The sequence below is a fragment of the Melitaea cinxia genome, chromosome 28 (genome assembly GCF_905220565.1).
Source record: "Melitaea cinxia chromosome 28, ilMelCinx1.1, whole genome shotgun sequence".
NCBI classification, from domain to species: Eukaryota; Metazoa; Arthropoda; class Insecta; order Lepidoptera; family Nymphalidae; genus Melitaea; species Melitaea cinxia.
This window is the reverse complement of record NC_059421.1, coordinates 5,632,927-5,653,243: the sequence shown is the minus strand read 5'-3', so window position 1 is coordinate 5,653,243 and position 20,317 is coordinate 5,632,927. Positions and strand designations below refer to the sequence as shown.

At 31.6% G+C, this 20,317-nt stretch overlaps 1 long non-coding RNA gene across 1 annotated transcript; it reads left to right on the top strand.

Moving 5' to 3' along the window:
- Positions 1 to 600: 600 nt before the first annotated feature.
- On the top strand, positions 601 to 19,884 carry LOC123667626. The gene is made up of 3 exons (XR_006745466.1): positions 601 to 610; positions 3,000 to 3,004; positions 19,807 to 19,884. It is a non-coding gene; the product is annotated as an uncharacterized LOC123667626 (long non-coding RNA).
- The last annotated feature ends 433 nt before the right edge of the window (positions 19,885 to 20,317 follow it).

The following is a 20,317-nucleotide window of genomic DNA, read 5'->3' as shown; positions in this document are numbered from 1 at the left end:
GATAACAGTTCCACTACCATCTTGAAACTTTAAAAGCCGACTGATGGCGGGATAACCATCCAACTGCTGGCTTTGAAGTACAAAGGCCGAAGACGGGCAGCAGCGTCTTCGATGCGACAAAGCCAGCCCTGCGGTCACCAACCCGCCTGCCCAGCGTGGTGACTATGGGCAATACACATGAGTTCACGTTATTTTTGGCGTAAACTTGTGGAGGCCTATGTCCAGCAGTGGACTGTATAGGCTGTAATGATGTAATGATGATGCAAGTCAAGTTACAAGTGAACAATTACAATTGTTACAACAATAACAACAATTACTATTATTGTCGTTGCGTCCACTGTGGTTAAACATTTAAATTAGTTTTAATTGACGATTCCTGTACACGGTCCTTGGTAAAGGTTATTGTACCAAAAAAATATGTTTTAAAACTTCTATCATTAGAATAGAGACTAGTTTCCTTAGATGCTGGCTAAATTATCTCGCACATAACTTACTGATAGACTTTATCAACGGGAGTGAAAACAGTTATTTGAGACTTGTTTTCTCTTAACTAATAAGTAGAACTTTTAATATCATCTTTCGAATAGAAATATCTAACAGATAAAATGTAGTTTGATGGTGAATATAATAAGCTTATATCTGTTGGATACTATTATGTCAGATAGCTTTATCAGCAACTAGACAAACACCCAGACCACGGCAAACATCTGTATGGCCTATATAAATGTTTGTCATGTTCGGGGATCGAACACGCAACCGCCAGCGCAACAGCCACAAACCAGTGCTGTGACCGTTGCGCCAACGCGTATCAAGCCATAATCCATATAAATAGTTATGACGTCAGACACAAAGAATCTTTGAAAATATATAAAATTATTTTATCCAAAGTTTTGGCGATAAAAAATCAAATCGTTTCAAATCATATTTGTTGTTTCGTGTACGGAACACTGACCGTCACGGTATTAACAATTGTTTTAATTGTTTCACGCGTTATCCGTAGTTAAATATCTATCGGCAAGCTCTGATAGTTTAGTTAATTAATTTCAACGGTTGAAAATGGTGTATACAATGTTTTGACTAGCCCGTTTGTGCAGTGGCCAGTGACTTTTGCTTTGAGGGTTGGGAGTTCGATTCCCGTCTCGAGTCTGGGTTCTGTATATGTATGCTTTGTTTTTTTTTTTCACATATAACTAGGTCGGCAAACAATTGTACGACTCTGCTGATGGTAAGCGATTACCGTAGCTTATAGACGTCTGGAACACCAGAAGCATCGCAAGCGCGTTGCCGACTCTATTCCCTAATTTCCCCGAGGAGCTCTATGTATGTGTATTGATAAAAAGTATCGCTGTATTAGTGAGCTATTGCTTGTAACACAGTTATTAATTTGATTTTCTTAAGACCAGCTGACCGTGTGTGTCAGATAAAGATATAAGGCGCATATAGGAGTATGTAGCGGTCACAGTGTTGATTGTAAGTTTTCGCTTCGAACCCATAACACTACCTAAAAGATAATGAGATGTAGATTTTAAGATGAGTCACTTCTAAGTAAGCATGAAATTGTTAAAATAAATAAAAGTTTCAGATAGTTCCTTGGTTCTTACTCTTAAAAGTAAGTTTTTTATAAAAATTATTTAGGACAACCCAAATGTAATGTGATATCAAATTTACAAAATACGCAAGTCATGAAAATAATAGTGATTAAAACAAATTAAATATTTTATTTTTAAATTCTCAATATGTATAAAAAAAATGATAAAAACTTCCTGACAAAATTTCCTGACATTTTATTTTAAATCACTATGTTCAATTTCTAATATATAAAATTAATCTTTATTATAATTAGTTAATAATTGAGTCTATTGCATAAAACCATCCCTTTGACTTATTAGACGTAATTGCCTTATCGTGTCTAGTATTAGACGCATGCTGTACGATAGTTAGGGCTTAGTCACACTTAGGGTATCTTCACATTTTGTATATTTCATTCCGATTTTGGATGTCTGTTCTTGTGGATCTTCTACCGTGCCTCGGAGACTAAGTTTGGCTGTCGGTCCCGGTTGTTATCATATACACCTGATAGCGATCGTTACTCATAATAAGGAATATGTTAGCCAACGTGCAGCGAGCAGCGTGGTAGAATAAGCTCTGATCCTTCTCCTACATGGAGAAAGTGGCCTACGTCCAGTAACTTACTTTCATCAACACCTTATCCATTACTTATGGCAGGAGTATTGCTTTTAATTTTCTATACCTTTCTCTGTCTTTCCAGTTTAACGGCATCTTTTTCATAGCCATGGGTTAGCTTGAAGATACTTATCTGTTGGATAGAAACGTCAACCTTTGCTATCTACCTTTTGATTAATTTAGCCTCTAACATCCCACTGCTGCATATTGGCCTCTTTCTACACGTAGGAGAAATGCTGTAGGTATAATCCACTAAGCTGCTTCACTGTCAGTTGAAATTGACAAAATACTAAAACACCACATATTCTAAAATTAATCATACACCCTGGAATCATCAAAAAATCTTAACCTTACAGAACACACACACACACATACACACACACACACACACACACATCAGCCTATCGCCGTCCACTGTTAGATTAGGCCTCCACAAGTTCGCACTAAAAATAGCGTGAAATCATGCGTTACCTTACAGAAGATCATAGCTAAATAACACTACTCTCAAGTCTATGTACTTTTGTATACTGTGGTGAGCAAGGGAGCCTAAGCTCCTGTGGAAGCAATTGTCGGGTGTTAGTATTGCTAGACTTGCTGGCATCTATAGGGTACGGGAACCTATCATAAGGCGGACTGTATGCTTGGTTGCCGTACAATACTATAAAAATAGTATCTTAAACGTCAAAGCTGTGCATGTCAAGCATGTTAGATTAATTCTAAACATTTTCTGGTAATAATATATTAACTCTAGCTTTAGTATGTTAGTATCGATAACATAGTAAAACTAAGGCATTTAGGGAACATAAATTTTAAAGTTATAGTTCTTCTGGCGTATTAGGGAAAAACGATGAAAGTAAATTTTTACATGCGCGCGCACACTGTCACAAAAAAACCGACACACTGAAGTTAGCTAGTCAATGAAGAAGAAGTTAGCAACGTGAAGTTACCTAGCCAATAAATTATAACTTCTTACGTGTGTACATAAGTACACACACTTTTTTTCTTTCAATTACAAACAAAATTATAAGAACAAGGAAAATACGAATTAGGTCGTCATTTAAAATAAACATTTACTTAGATATAACTTAAATTAATTATAAAATAAAATGTAACAGCTAAACACTAAAAGGTTAATTAGTTATATTATCAATGTTATCGCAATTAGTAATATTAATTGATGTTAATTATATTCCGACCAGGTAATTATAGTTTTTTTTTATCTCATTTAAACTCAGTATCGCATACTTTATCTTTGATACTTCATGCCGAATATTACACGGATAACAAAATCACAAAGTTTATCTACAACATTACATAAATGTAAAGATTTTGATGATTTTGTACGGAATGTGGTCATATTTAAATATTATATAAAGACATATTTCTAATTTAAATGTAATTTTGGAATTTTTTGCGTAGCCGCAAGATAAATTAGACCACGTAAGTTGGTTTTTAATTATGGAGTATTTTGTTTTATGATTTTAACTTACAATATTAGCAAATGAATACTATACGCTGACTTGATAATCTTAAGTTTTTTTAATACACAACAAGACCGACCACCTGACTCACCTGATGGTAAGTGAATTACCGTAGCTTATAGACGACTGCGACAACAAAAGCATCGCAATCGCGTTGCCAATCCCACCCCCAACCCCCAGGAGCTCTGATCACCTTACTTACCACAGGAACACAACAGTTTGAAAGCAGTACTATTTAGCTGTGATCTTTCTGTAAGGTCGAGGTACTTCCTTATTCGAGCTGCTCCTGATTACGAGCAGAATGTTTCCTTTACCTCAGTTAAGCAATTATTAATTCCAGTAAATAATTATATGAATAAGCTTTTTATTTTCTTAGTTCCTAAAACACGAAACCACCACTAACTACCATCTCGACAAACGTATGTACTGTAACAAAACGATAACAAACAAACTAACAACAACTAACAACTCGATCAAAACTTCGATCAAACCTGACTACCGCTAGTAAGACGCCAGCTAGTATTCATATGTAAATCTAATAGTTTATTACTCCATATGTGTAGGAAAAGTGTGTGTCAGATCCGATGCACGATTGGAGTTTACTCCTTCAGATCGACTGTCTAAATAGGCACAAAAAAGGCTTATAAGAAAAAGATGAATACCATATCAAATGGTAAATAAACGAATCAAATATTATATTAGAAAATATCGTAGCGCCATCTATCGGAACGCTTGGCGCAAAAAAAACGTAACGAGGTCATACGTTCAGTAGATTTTACTCTTCATATTTTTTTTCGTACCAGGGCCTTATATGAAAATCGATTTTTAAGGAGTAAACTAAAAAAACTCCAAAAATACAAAAAAAAATATTTTTAAATACCTCTTAAATACTCACGCAGTGTGCCGCTACCTTAACTCTGTATTGTTTCCCACGAACGTACAAATCGATTACTTGTTAAACAGTTGTCTCGCCGCTTCACGGTCTGTATCATTTTTAATTACGTTGAAGTATTTGAATAGAATTCTTTATATCTGTGCGATTTTAATGTTTTGATAATTTACTTAAATTTAATTATGTTTGTTTAATTTCTTTTTACAATTAAATATTTTTTTTATCTACGCCGTGGATTCGCTTTACAGAACCTTTATTGGAAACTGATCTACTTTATGGAGTAATAGTGTAATGTTTTACAGCCTACATCTTTTCTAACAAACATGACGGATTAAACAGGTCAATTTTGGATTACATTAGTGTCCTAGAAAATTTCTTACCTTACATAAAAGAGAAGGGTTAATGTGCCACGCTGCAGTGCTCCATTGCTGGTTAACGTACAATATCTCTATGTATATTTACGTGTTCTTTGTGGCACGCTGGAGAAACCAACAAAACAATAAGCCCAGATCAGAAAAATGATATCAGTAGAAATACATTTATTCGCCCTATTCGTGAATCAAACCCGTAAACGTCAGTTTCAAAGCAACTCCTCACACCATTACGTATAAAAGGTTCTTATAACATATAATAAATGAAATTTTTAATAAAGAAAATACATGAGTCAGCGTCTATGTTATTATAATGAGATTATTCTTGTTAATACGATATATAAAACAAATTGGATACGTATCAAGCAATTAATTCTTACAAGAAATAAAAAAAAACCTGTCTCAGCGGAGGAAGAAACGTTCATAAGGTTTCTTGGTACTTTTGAGCTAATAAGATTTTATTAGAAGGGCTTCTGCATGGGTATTGAATAAATGAGTTCTTGGAGAAAAAAGTCTTTATATATTATATTTTATTTAATTGAGTTTTATAAGTTCGCTCAAGTTATTCTGGTGAAATTTAAATTAAAAGAATATCAATATTGGTTATTAAATCAGTATTTTTTACTCATAGTAAATTTAATAATAATAACTAGGAATTATACTGATACCAGTATACACTCGTGTTGGTTATTTTGGTTATCTGACACTTGTAGCAAATTATTCGTTGATTGGTGACGTAGTATTCTGTGTGTGATAAATAATATTTAACATACTCTCAAATGTCTTTAGCTCATAAAATGCATGCTTCAGTTTAAAAAGCAAAAATTCAAAAACCGTATAATTTAGTACAATTAAAATAAAGCCTAAAGAATTTCCTTAAAACATTACAAAATTAAATATCGAAATGAATTTTTTAGTTTTATCTTTAGCTAGCTTTCAGTCGCCGACATGGTGCGGTGTAAAAACGGAACGTTGAGTCGACGGCATTTGTAATATAATTTGCATAGATACGTACGAGCTTGAAGAAAAACATCGCAGAACACACGCAAAAAGAATATGCGAAGCCTGTTGAAGAATTCTCAATTAGGATATAAGTTCATCATTACATCATTACAGCCTATACAGTCCACTGCTGGACATAGGCCTCCACAAGTTTACGCCAAAAATAACGTGAACTCATGTGTTTTGCCCATAGTCACCACGCTGGGCAGGCGGGTTGGTGACCGCAGTACTGGCTTTGTCGCACCAAAGACGCTGCTGCCCGTCTTCGGCCTGTGTATTTCAAAGCCAGCAGTTGGATGGTTATCCCGCCACCGATCGGCTTTTTAAGTTCCAAGGTGGTAGCGGAACTGTGTTATCCCTTAGTCGCCTCTTACGACACCCACGGGAAGAGAGGGGGTGGCTAATTTCTTTAGTACCGTAGCCACACAGTACATGGTCTATATAATATTTACCATATAAACCCATGAATGCCAGCGCTACGGCAGAAAATGTAACTGTTGCGCCAACATCCGATAGATGAAAATTTTTAACCGATTTCAAAAAAGGAGGAGGTTACTCACTACGACCGTATATACATATATATATTATTTTTAATGTATTTTCGGGGATAACTTCGTCGTTTATGAACCGATTTTGATATATGAGGAAACTCGAAAATCCGCATAACTTTTTACTGGGTGTACCGATTTTGATCATTTTTAATTTAATCGAAAGCCGATGTTTATATCATGTGGTCACATTTAAATTTCATTGAGATCTGATAACAACTTTCGGAGTAATCTTTGATAATGCGTATTTACTTGACAATATTTTTGTCTACCTACGTTGTATTACTTTTCGATATAATTGAAGTCGTTTTTTTTTCGCTTGCCTGCAAACATAATTATTCTATCGGATATATTCGCAAAAAATTAATCTTCAAGTTGTATGTCATTAGTACAAGTAAAACATGCCTTAAGGGCGTGTATAAAAATGCCTATAGATCATTTTTGTTTTATAGAAACCTCGTTTGTCTTGATATTAGCATATTCAAACAAACACATGTATTTTTTAAATTGGATGTATGTAAATTTACATACAACAGACGTAGTTACAATTTTTATGGTACTCCCAGCGCTTGACGCAATAAACTCCTGTACATTTCACTCACGACGTACTATTTGCTTCCCTCATTCTCACATAACATGTAAAGTACACACGTACACAATTTACGTTTTCATAATATGTTATATGTTTGAGCAATATTGAGAGGAACGCGTCTTCACGGTTCTTTAGGAAATGTAACGTTTTCCCTAATTATTTGTTTATTAAAGTAGGTGTTATTTTGGCATACGTTGTGGAACAGGGTTGGTAGATATACAGATGTTTTTAATTTTACAGTGTTATACAGGATGCATGTTTAATATTTGTATATTTGTTTATCTTTGTGTGGTTTTTATTGATATGTGTAGTGTGATGTTAATTTTGACGTTCTTGTTGAGTGGGTTTGGTAGAATTACGAATCTTGCAACATGCACAATGTGCACATTGGCTTGCCTTTGAATGTGTGCATATATTTGTGTGTAGTGTAATTTTAAGCTTGTCTTGAAATGACTTAAATTATATTGATTAGTGATTTTTTATATCCGTACTTGAAATAATTTAATGTTATAATTATTTTAAGAAAATTACCGCAGTAAACACATAATAATATTAATTTATTATTAATAATTTATTGCATATTTTTTATCAAGTTTGTTTGCTTGACATTACAAGCATGTCCAAATGACTACATTAATGCTAATTTTTATAATGTATGAAACCTCATCAGCCTTCGATATAATATCAGGTTTTGCTCATTATTTTCTAAATCAGATAAAAAGAGGCAGCTGATTTTTTTCTCATGAGAATCTTACAACTTATCGAATTATTAATATGTGTATAAAAATACCGTAGATAAACTTTGATGGAGTATAAACACTCATGATACGTCAGGACGTCTTCTATAAAATAGTTGGATGGTTCTTGATCCTTTAGGTTATAATAGATAACGGAGTAGAATGCTGGTCGGTACAGAAGTGTTATTATTTCTTTTAAAATATACTTTTCTCTTGCTAATGTGAGTCACCATCAGCTGAAGATAAAATTAATATTTGATAAATTGGTAATGTTAGTTTATGTTTCTTCATTTAATTTTTGCAATTAATCAAGTTGGTTCCTTGATCTCAGCAAGCGACTGATGCTCAAACGGTTGTGAGTCCAATTTCCACAGATGAATAATGTTTGTAAATAGCAATTAAAGTTTTGTCATGTGTGTGTGTGTTTTTTTTTATATCAGAATAATAATCGAATCTCAGTTTATGTTTTTATATTATTAATTACAATATTTTTATACACGCAAAGAATTTATATTTTAAATTATTCTTTATATTTTTTATATTACATTCTATTATATGTATATTTTACTATGTGACAAATGGTTTTGATTCTATTGCTCTTTGATAAAAAGTTATTGGAGATGTCAAAGATTTTATCATTAGCTAAATACATCTTAGCTAAATAGGCATATGTATATAACACAAACGTGCTATGTGCTTTCGAACTTCCAACACAGGATTCACATTTAACTTTAATCTTTTAGTTAAGCGTTTTTTTTATTTAATTATGTACTCGTATATACATATTCTATCTGACAAATACGGCTCAGAGGGACAAATTCATTTAAATTATTTTTCACATACCCATTAGCCCCACCACCCAGTACCCATTACCCATTACCTCGTCCGATCACTTTGTAAATTTTTACTACAAGACGTATAAAAATTTACGTGAACTCATGAATATTAATAATTAATTAATTAACACAGCAATTACGAATTAATTAAGCATAAGTGAACTTGACAAAATTAGGACAATCTATGCAATATTTGTGCGAAATTTTTTAGATTAGCCATCAAATGATTAGAATCAAGATAATGTAATGGTCACACTTGGAATTTTGAGATGACACCTCGTGAATATTTTATAAGATACATTTACTGTCCAAACTTCTGTTTTTAATTTTTTTAGAATGATTTAGTTGACTGATTAGGAGAGAACTCAATGATAAAAAAAAACATGTTAATTAAGCAATATTCAAAGATGACAGTTCGTTTCTTTTTTGCCATTAATCAAATTTACAAATTTAAAGACTCAAAGAGGTATACTACAAGCTAACAAAGAATGACACTTTTCGTTTTATACGAGTATATAAGCAAACATGTGAATTTTTAGACTCAATTATATAAAAGTTTATTAGATTTATTATAAACTAAAATTCTTTTGATTTTTCTCAAATATTTTATTAAGTCCCACAGCTCGGAAAAGACTTGATTTTCTATGAAGAAGTGGGATATGCACGTAATCAACAACGCTTCGATGTGGGAGTTCTTGTCGTTCAAATGTTTTTATTTCGACGCGTCTGCGTTATTTCTGTAACTACTCTCGTGCTAAGTTCCTTCTGTACCGGCATTCAGATGGCTGAAAGCTATTACTGACAGCGGAACTGCACATAAATAACTCATCTAAAATAAATACAAAAAATAAGTGAAAGAAATATCACTGTCTCTGGGTGGTAACTTTGGTTGGTAGTTAGTATGAGACCACATGACTGCACGATATACTCACGTTACAGTGAGTAAAGTAATTTGCCCAGCAAATTTAGAGCCTACTTTTCTTAAGAACTAGGGAAGCAGACCATCTACCAGTAAAAAGTTTAAAGGTCACATTTAAGTATTAAAAAAAAACATTTTAAGCATGTGTCATTTAAAATGTACAATTATTACTATATAAATAAGTTAAATTACATTAAATTGAACAAAAAACGACCTTAAGTATATATATACATAATATAATAACTAAAAAATATTATTAAAAGGAGTCCCTTTAGGCAAGGGTCCGAAGATACTAGCAGCGTTCCCCCTTTGAATAGCTAGACTAATTCTTTGTCTCCTGTGACGTCGAATAATCTTTTTGCTATTTCCTTAAAAAGTGGAAAAGTCCAAATATTTTTTATTTCTTTTAAACTTTACAATATTGTACATATTTACAATGTACTACTATTTAGTTCATTCTGGGTCATAGCTGGCTTTTAATGCTTATCCTTCACGATTGAAGCATGTGCATGTGTGGAAATATATATGTATGTATTTAACAACACAATTCATTTAAGTAATATATAAAATCAGCAAATCATCATTGGTTAGTTAATTTCACATGTGATTGAACTCATCGCCAAAAACCGCTACAAGCGGACTAGTTTACATAGTAATAAGAACACGTTCGGATTCCAAAAACTTGTTTTATAATAAGCTTCAAGTTTCGACATTAGATATTCAAACGATATAATGAACTTCTCATTATTTATCTTCGTTTTAATCAAGTTGGTAAATTTGATTACATTGATTTTTGCTCATAATTTATAATTAAAAAAAAAATATAATTTAAATTTTCGATATTATTTCAATTATGTTGGGATATTTGTTGTCTTGGAATTGATTTATGGTCTGATTTTAAGTAAGCTTCGAATTAGCTTCGGGATGTATTAAATAATATTAAACATAACTTTAAATTGTATGATTGTAAGCTTGTAAGGGAAACGTAATTTAATTTTTATTTACTTGTGTTGCTCGTTGAACGTCATGTTTCCTAACTTTTTGCTTAAAAGTTCACGTTAGAGTTTTTTTCTACACATTTCTAATGATGTACTTGTACAGTAAAGTAAGAAAAGAAAAATAAAATACTGAATTTATTCTCTCAAATTTCTGTAGAAGTGCTGGAATATTGTTTTTATATCATTTATTTACTGTCAAAAAAAATGTAAATGTGCTAAATATTAATCCTAAGACATTAATTATTGTTCATGTATACCTACAAGTATATAAATAGACAAGTAAAAATTTGTTTAAAGAGCCACGAAGGTCTATAAAATATAAATCATAGAAATACATGACCAATTTACAAAACAGATAACTCAAGCTAGTAGTATATAGGTACACGTTTTTTGCACATGTTACATAATTTTGTTCATTAAGTGATCGCTCTTTCACGGTTTTCTCGGACAATCTTTAAGGTTTAGGCCATATAGCTTTAAGCTTGCCTTTTAATAAGTAACTAAATAAAATATGTGCCATGTATTCCAGATTTCACTAATTTATTAAATAAAATCTGATAAAAAGGACCTGTGATCTTATACTGCTAATTAGCATTTAGAGTACTTCTAAATTACGGCGGAGAAATTCCACCCAGGCGAATCTGTGGGCAGAGGTTTATTTTTGAAATACAATAAATAACTTAGGGCTAAAACATTTAAGTCTCCAGACGAGGACGAATACAAATTTCACTTTAGATCTCATCAGAACAAGTTCATTGCTCTTCTAAAAATCTGGACGGTTAAATTATTTTTATTTTATTTTATTTACTTTATTTTAATTAGGAAACAAACAGTACAATAATATATATAAAAAAAAACTTTTACAACTAATACATAAACCAATAAAGTTTCCAATAGTAAACCATTCATTAATGAGCTATAATACAAGCAGTAGTAAATTGAATGATTAGGTAAACATGTACGAATAGGAACATTTCATACAATTATCAATTATTTTATAATAATCATATAAACCATGTTATAAAATGGTTATTAGTTGAATGATAATTAAGTCTTAATAATCAATACAAAATTCAGAATTTTCAGTTTCAATTTTTTCTTGTATTACCAAACACTAGGAAGACGTAGTTGACTATTTATGTTACCGGGAAATTACTAAGACTCATGTACCATGCAATAAAAAGATCCTCTACGGGATCTTTTATGCTGTGTGGCTACGGCATTTAAGAATATAGCCACCCCCTCTCTTCCTGCGGGTGTCGTAAGAGGCGACAAAGGGATAACGCAGTTCCACTACCACCTTGGAACTTATAAAGCCGACCGACGGCGGGATAACCATCCAACTGCTGGCTTTGAAATACACAGGCCGAAGACGGGCAGCAGCGCAGGCACGTCCACGCGCACGCCACGAAAACTTGTGGAGGCCTATTTCCAGTAGTGGACTGCAATAGGCTGAAATGATGATGATGATGATGTTGAGGATCTTTTTATTTTATACGTAGAGCTCTGGTTACCTTACTCACCCAAGGAACATAATGCTACATGAGATAAGTATTATTTAGCTGTGATCTTCTGTAAGTTTGGTTCTTCCCAAGTCGAACTGCTCCTGATGTGAGCAGGATATTGGATACTGTGCCCTACCTCAGTTAAGAAGTTAGATTATAACAGAAACATTAACAGAAACATCGAATTTTGCGTGTACAAAATCATTTCCTGTAATGCAAGATTGCTTATACTTGTGGAATTATTCCCAAGATTATCGATCATGACTGAGAAAAATATTACATACAGACATAAGCCTGTCACAATGTTATTAGTAAATGTTACCGGTTTTCCAAGTTGGCTAAGCAAGGAACGCCTTATTTATTACCGCTAATAGTCGATAATCAGCCTAATAATTATTCCGAGAGCGTTCTACCACCGACTTGGCTATTCCACGTCTTATCTGGTTTGTTGTTATGGTTCTTGTTGTTTTTCTTTGCAACACTATGTCTGTGTAATATATTATTTACCTATTATTTTGATTAGGAAAATTGTGTATATAAATCTTTTATGAATATGTTTTTGTATCTATATCAGCCGGATGCTACCTAAAACACAGCCATTTAAGTATTTGCCTTAAGAACAGACGGCTGTGTGTGTGTCAAACATATTTATTTAACATTAATTTTATGAAATATTGATTTAAATTTGTAGATTCCTGGTTATAAGGTTTATTAAATATTTTCTGATAAAATAATTCTATGTAAAACTGGTGCATTACCACAAATTATTTACTAACGCGATAATGTTATGTAATTAAAATTTAATCTGAATTTGCTATATAGTAACGGAAGTTAATAAATATTAACAGTTAATAAATTAAATACAGTTATTTCTTAATAATAATCTGATTCAATTACTTGATAATCTTCATAATAATTTAATTAGTCGATTAACAAAATTATCAAAAAAATATATTGACGTAATTTTGAAAATGATATTAATTTGAGCTTCTTCCTGATTCTTTTCAGCAGAATTTACATTCCAAATCAGTGGTAAATTCAAGTTAATTATAATTTAATTAAATAATTATATTATTAATTTATTAAATAATAATATAATTATAATCTGTACAAAGATGATTCGAAACTACTTTTAATGTCTTCATGGAAATAGATATTTTTGATTTGATTTTTCAGCAGGAACATCAATTATATGGTAGCTCCACGATATATTTAATTAATTAACTAAACCGTCCACTGTCGGTCCCGGTTGTTATCATATTCACCTGATAGCGATCGTTACTCTTAGTAGACAATATATCCGCCAAACCGCATTGGAGCAGCGTGGTGTATTAAGCTCTGATCCTTCTCCTAGAGAGGGAAAGAGGCATATGCAGCAGTGAAATATTACAGGCTGAAGCAAATTAAATAAAAAATATTATACGTATATTACTAACTAATAATATTATACGCATGTAGGCTTAGTAACATTATGATATATCGAAAGTTTTTGATTTTACTAAAAAAGTTATTCTTGATCTTGATTTTGTCTAAACTAATCATAATTGCATTCTAATATTATGACTCATACACAGTAGCAATCTCGTATATTAAAAAACCGTATTTGTAACTGTACAGTCTGTACATTGTCAAGACCGGAAATCTATACCGTTAGTACAGATGTGATGACCACATCTCGGTCGTTACCTGTATGCGTTATTAAATTCCTTATAGATATACTAAAGTTATTTTTAACAGACTTTGAAAAGAAGAAGGTTGTATATTCGACTGACTGTATGTGTTTTTTGTATGTTCACCGTTACCTTTCTCAGTTTTAAGTATATTTTTAAAATCTATTTGTTTTGTAAAAGGGTAGATTCCACGGGACTTTATAGTGACCTATATTTAATAAGGAAACATAATTTTTCCGTTCAATTCATTAAATAAAAATCAATGGAACAAAATGAACACTTGCACGTACGAAAACTCCCTAAGACACATTAGAGTATAATAAACCATTGAATTGTCCGCTGTCAAACTTGTTATTCCGAAAGGGTTGTCCTTACAAGAACGAGGCTCTGGTCATTGTACTATTTTTCGTGTGTATAAATGTATTTTTCTTTAGAGTAAGGACATGAATATCTTATTTTTGTATATAGTAAAAAAAAGTTCTATCTAAATCTACAAAGTTAATGTACAGTTTTTTTTTGTCTATATACGTTGCGGACAAAAATATATATTCAAGTATTTTTCCGTTCCCTATATAAAAAGCTAAATATAGATTTCTAAGAACTTGAATAAAATACCTCCATTTTGTATTTGCGCAACAGTTATTTTTAGTCGAAAAAATAAATCTTGAAAGATTATTTATATATAATTTTAAACTGACATCAAAAAAGGTCAAATAGAGGTTAAATGTTTGAAGAATAATGGAATAAAAAACCAAAGATTTAAATTTAGAAAATGAGCTTACAGTTTTAAAGGAATAAATCAAAGGCAGAAATGATGTCGTGTCGATAAGTCCTTTGTTACCCAATAACAATTGACTGTCTAGGTGACTTTCAAGTGATCTTTGTATTTCATCAATTATTAATCTCGAGTGGTCGCTGAAGCTTCCAGTGTGTCTAAGAATTCATTATATTAATTCGATAAAAGTCAGTTGAACATTTTCTTAATCAAATTCGAAAGTGGTCCTTTGATATGAAACCTATTAAATAAATTGGGAAAGTTTGTTCGTTAAAATCTCTTTTCTGTGTGAATTTTGATGCTTCGTGTTGTATTACGGTTTTAATTATTTATAATAAGTGAGAGTTGTATTTAAATATTTACGCTTAATTGAAAAGGTGAGAGGTTACGCATACTAAAAGAAATTATAACAATTGAAAGTTTTGCAATAAGTATGAACATAACTATAAGTATACCTTGTGAACCTAAATATATTTAAATAATAATTGTGTTTGCAGGCAAACGAAGAAAAACTGACTTTTCGAGAGTTTCTCTCGATTGCTCTGGGATCCCATCATCAGATTCTGGTTTCATATGGTTCATCATGGTACCAAACTAGGGATATCTCCTTTCCAACAAAAAAAGAATTATCGAAATCGGTTCATAAACGAAGGAGTTATCCCCGAACATACATTAAAAAAAAGAGATATATATATATATATATACGGTCGAATTGAGTAACCTCATCCTTTTTTTGAAGTCGGTTAAAAATACATATCAAATTGCCAGCCCGCATGGGAGCATCGTGGTGGAGTAAACTCTGATCCTTCTCCCACATGGGGAAGGAGGCCTATGCCCAGCAGTGGGATGTTCAATCTGAATGCGTATGCGTACGCATTACTTAAAACCACCTGTAAGATATTTGTCAATTCATAAACATATTTCTTTAGAACTTTACGGTGTATTGTAAGAAACAACTTTAAAATAAAATAAAACAACACACGTATGAAATAATTAAGTAAAATTACAAGATTATGATCGTAAATACCGTTAATTATGACTAATTTCCTGACATATGACTTACGTTTCCCTTATTGCGTGTTAAAAGTCGACCGACTACTTGTGACCGACTTGAAATATTAATGATTAACTACACGAAATAATAATATTCATATATGAAATGTTTCTGCTACTTCTTATATTTTTGACGAAGTATAATTATGCTTTTCGACGAACTCCTTAAGGTACGGAAGCAAAATGAGGTAATGAGATTCAATTTTGGTGCAGTTATAACTTATTATTAAATATAATATTTATCTTAAGCTCAGTTGTTAAGAAAAAGATCATATATCAGTGAATAAACACAAAATATCCTACGCACGTTCTTAATAGGACAAAATATTCCAGTATTATTGGCCTTAGTCTTTTATCTGTAGATAAATATCGCAAGATGCGGATTAATTCCTTATGTCAAACATGTCATGGTTCAAATTATATATATATTTTATAGGTTTCAAGTATTTATTTAATAAGGAAAATACTAATTTATATGTTGATTGCACTAATTAATATATTCATTTATAATTCGATCGAACGAGTCTCAAAACCTACACCGATTTTTTTTAAATAATTTTATTCTTATTAAGTTTCTTCATAGTTTTGAACTATATAATGCGATAAAGTGTAAAAACTAAACAAGAAGAATATTATTGTCGAATAAAAATATATACATAATATAAAAACAAACTGTTATTCATTTAATTACGAAAGCAAGGGCCTGTTTCCATGGCTGCTAGTATAGTATCTTACATATAAAAGTATCTAATAGATGAAAGTTTGTTCAGATATTTTATTCGCGATCTGTGAATCCGAAAGTTGTAGTTTATTATTTGTGGTTATTATTATCTCTAAATATATATATATATATATTATATTGTCTCTAAGGGTCACTCTTAAATCCAGCTGATAGTCTATCAGTAACTTATACGCCAGATAAACTTTATCATCTATCTGTGAACTAGGCCACAAGAATGAAAGTAAAACCTACCCTCGGATATATTCATATAAAATCCAATCACTGCTTTGTATCATTTGATAAAAATCTATTCAGTTTCCTGTTTATGTTGTAAATTTTGATTGTGTGTGAGAAAGATTTTGTTGATGAATAGATATTTTTTTCTTATTTCTTGTTTGGTACAAGTTTTTTGGTTATCGATAAGTTTTATGGTCGTTTTACCCTGATTTAAGTGTATTTAACAAACTGTGAGGAACGTTGAACAAGCATTTTAATAGATGTAGCTGTTTTAACGGACTTTGTAAGAAAAAAAATATTTTACGATATTTATGTGTTTATATTATAAACAGGCTTAATTTACCTAATCGTTTTTATTTGTATTTTATTTTCAAGTTGATTTTATTTTATTAACTTTCTGCATCATGTATATTAATACGCTAAGGTTAATGTTAGCCTCCCTTTTTTAGAAAAAAAAAACCTCACAATTATTACACATAAATTATATATGATATTATAGATAATTGGTTGCTCTACCGGCATCGACAGCTAAAAAAATATTATTGCAATTGTTTTTGTAAATTAATTATTTATTAAAATTATATATATGGCGGCTTTAGTTTCGAAACAATTTCATCATGGTTGACAATTATTATACTTATTTAGTGCGAATTATCAGCAAGGGTATTGTTAGTATTTTATAATATAACATTGGTATATTTTAAGACCAAAACACTTCTATGCACGAATATTACCATTTTAAAAGTGAAATTTATCATACTTATTTTGTATTTACATTAATCCTTACTTTATTCAAAGATTATTTAATAGCTGTTATTTGGATAAAATAGGAATTGAAGAAATTTTCTATTTACTTTTGAAATTTTTCATTAATTGTTTATGAAAAAAAAAAAAACTTATCAATTCCTGCATCTCGATCATTACCCCGAGTAGAAAAAAGGTCAGGCTCAACCAGATCATGTAGCTGGACCGGATCAGGATAGAATAAGGCATGCCTGATCCGGCAACCTCTATCAGGACCAGGTCCGGTCCAGACAAGGATAGCCTGATATAAAATATAATCAAGTATGGTAAGGCATAGTGGATCAGGACCAGGTCCGGTCCAGACAAGGATAGCCTGATGTAAAATATAATCAAGTATGGTAAGGCATACTGGATCAGGACCAGGTCCGGTCCAGACAAGGCTAGCCTGATGTAAAATCTTACCAAGTATGGTAAGGCATACTGGATCAGGACCTGGTCCGGTCCAGATCAGGATGGCCTGAAAGAAATGACGCGAACTGAGCCTGAATCGCGCTATTAATGTTTTTAAGCGCACTTAGTATATATACAGTTATCAGGACAATCTAGCAGGGAGTCCATTTCTACACAGTGGAGCAGTCGTAAGTAATAGGAAATAGTATTTAGTAGTTAATCATTAGAAGTTGATAAATAAAATTTAATTAGTAATAATAATTAATTAATAACATAAAAATAAATAAAAATAATTAATATTTAAAGTAAAAACATAAATAAATAATACATTGGAAAAAATAAACGGAAATAAATATTATAATAATTATGTTAATACATAAACATTTTTGAATATCATATCAAAAATTATGATGTAATATGAAACTTTGAATAGTTACGGGTCTCTGTAAAGAACTCACTATAGACGGCGCCACGGTTCGCTTTAACCGAAAATAAAAATCATCATATCAAAAATTTCGCTCTAGCGGGTACATCGTTCCATAGCTTAATTGGCTAGAGCGCCGACACGGTCAGTCGGAGACGCGGGTTCGAATCCCGCTGGAGCGGTCAATTTTTGATATGATATTCAAAAATGTTTAGAATTCCTAATGTGTGGGTAACACAAAAATAAAATCGTACATATGTTAATACATATTTATATCAATTCCCTTTTTTTTTTGTTAAATAATTTTTTCAAAAATATACATTCGTGTTTTTTAAAAGGACCGAACCGAACCCGCTGATCAGGATGAGATGAGATTTCCTGATCAGGTCCAGATCAGGAAATCTCATCTCATCCTGATCAGGTCCAGACCAATCATCTGCGTTACATGCCTTATCTAGTCCTGATCAGGCATGCCTGGTCCGGTCCTTCTAAGGAAGACGAAAAAATTTCTACTCGGGACGTTCAACATCTATTTAGGCAAAGCCGTGTTTTGAGTTCGTCATAATTACAAAACGCATTTCCTAACCCAAATCAAGTTAATTCAATTCATAAATATAATACCAAAGCTATAAAACCTCTATCGTAAAATCTATGATAAAATTAAACATTAAAATAATTAATTAATTTTAATGAAAAAACCAAATTTACAACAATGTTCTATAGTAAATTATACAATAATATCATTATAAATCTAAATTAAATTGAGATAACATATACGTATAATATAAATTATACAAAAATGTCATCGAAAATTATTTCGTTAGATTTTTATATTTGATAGTATTCCCTTTCTGTATGATATTAAAAGCTGTATTTGTTTGGATAAGAACGTTTTAGTACGCCAGTGATAAATGTTTTTATAACTGTAATATATTGTCACTGCGTTAGTTACCGGTAATGGATATTTACTTTGATTTAATCATGTTATTTATATTATAGTGAGTGTTCACTTAGTTTGTTTGTGTGGTATTTCTTTTAAGAATCGTTTTTATCGTTACACATTTGTAAAGCGTAAACTATATCTATAAAAATAAATAAAAATCGATTTGGTTTATTTCGGCTAATCTTTGAAACGGCTGTACCGATTTTGACGGAGTTTTCACTGGCAGATAGCTGATGTAACAAGAAGTAACTTAGGCTACTTTTATTTTAAAAATTTATTTATTTTATAACTCTACGAACTGAACAATAACTTTTATGTTAAATTCTACGCGAAGTCACGGGCACATTGAGTTAATTTATAAGATCTATATGAATTACGAAAAGGTCTATCTAACTCGGTTCATTGAAATTATTTTCGAAGTTATTTATTGCGTACTGTAATTGACATTAAAAGCAAAACTTTTTTGTCTCTATCTTAGCCCCACATTAAACTGAAACTTACTGAAGATTAACGTATTTAACTGGATTTAATTCCATATTACTGAATAGAATTGTGGTTACTTACTATTTCCTAATTCATTGCAATTCCCATAGGAGAGGTATGAAAGAATTTGTAATTTTAAATACGCCGTAGGTACCGCTTGTGTGCATTACAGTAGATATGATACTGACTAATTTTTTTATGTTCGTAATTAGTCGTTAGTTTAGTAGTAGTTAGTTCGTAGTTATTGTTGGAGAATGTAATAGTATTTTAACAAAACCAGAATCTATTTCGGCAAAGAAATTGTATAAATTGGTCGATGAAGTTCAATCGATAGTGTCTCATACACAGTCGTAGTACAAGTAATTGCATAAGTGGCAAAGCTCTTCAATAAAGAAAAAAAAAAATAGTCATCGTTACGATTGTCAATCTTAGTACTGTGAGATAGTTGGTATCTATAATATGGCCTAAATTAAATGATAAAACAGAAACGAACAAAAAACGAGTGTGCTTTAGACCACACCAATGAAGTGGAACTTCTTTAGCTTCATCTAACTTATATCTTCCTCTCAACTTCCGTTCGCCTCACCCGATCACATTGTTTGTAACGTTTTCGTCACGCATTCAATTGGGTAAGCTACTCCACAAGTCAAGCGTGCGTAAGGAGGTTTTACTTCAAAAATATTTTTTGTGGCACACTCAAAGAAACATGTTCTCAAATCATTCATTCTTTAAAAGGTCCCCCTTGGTCTATT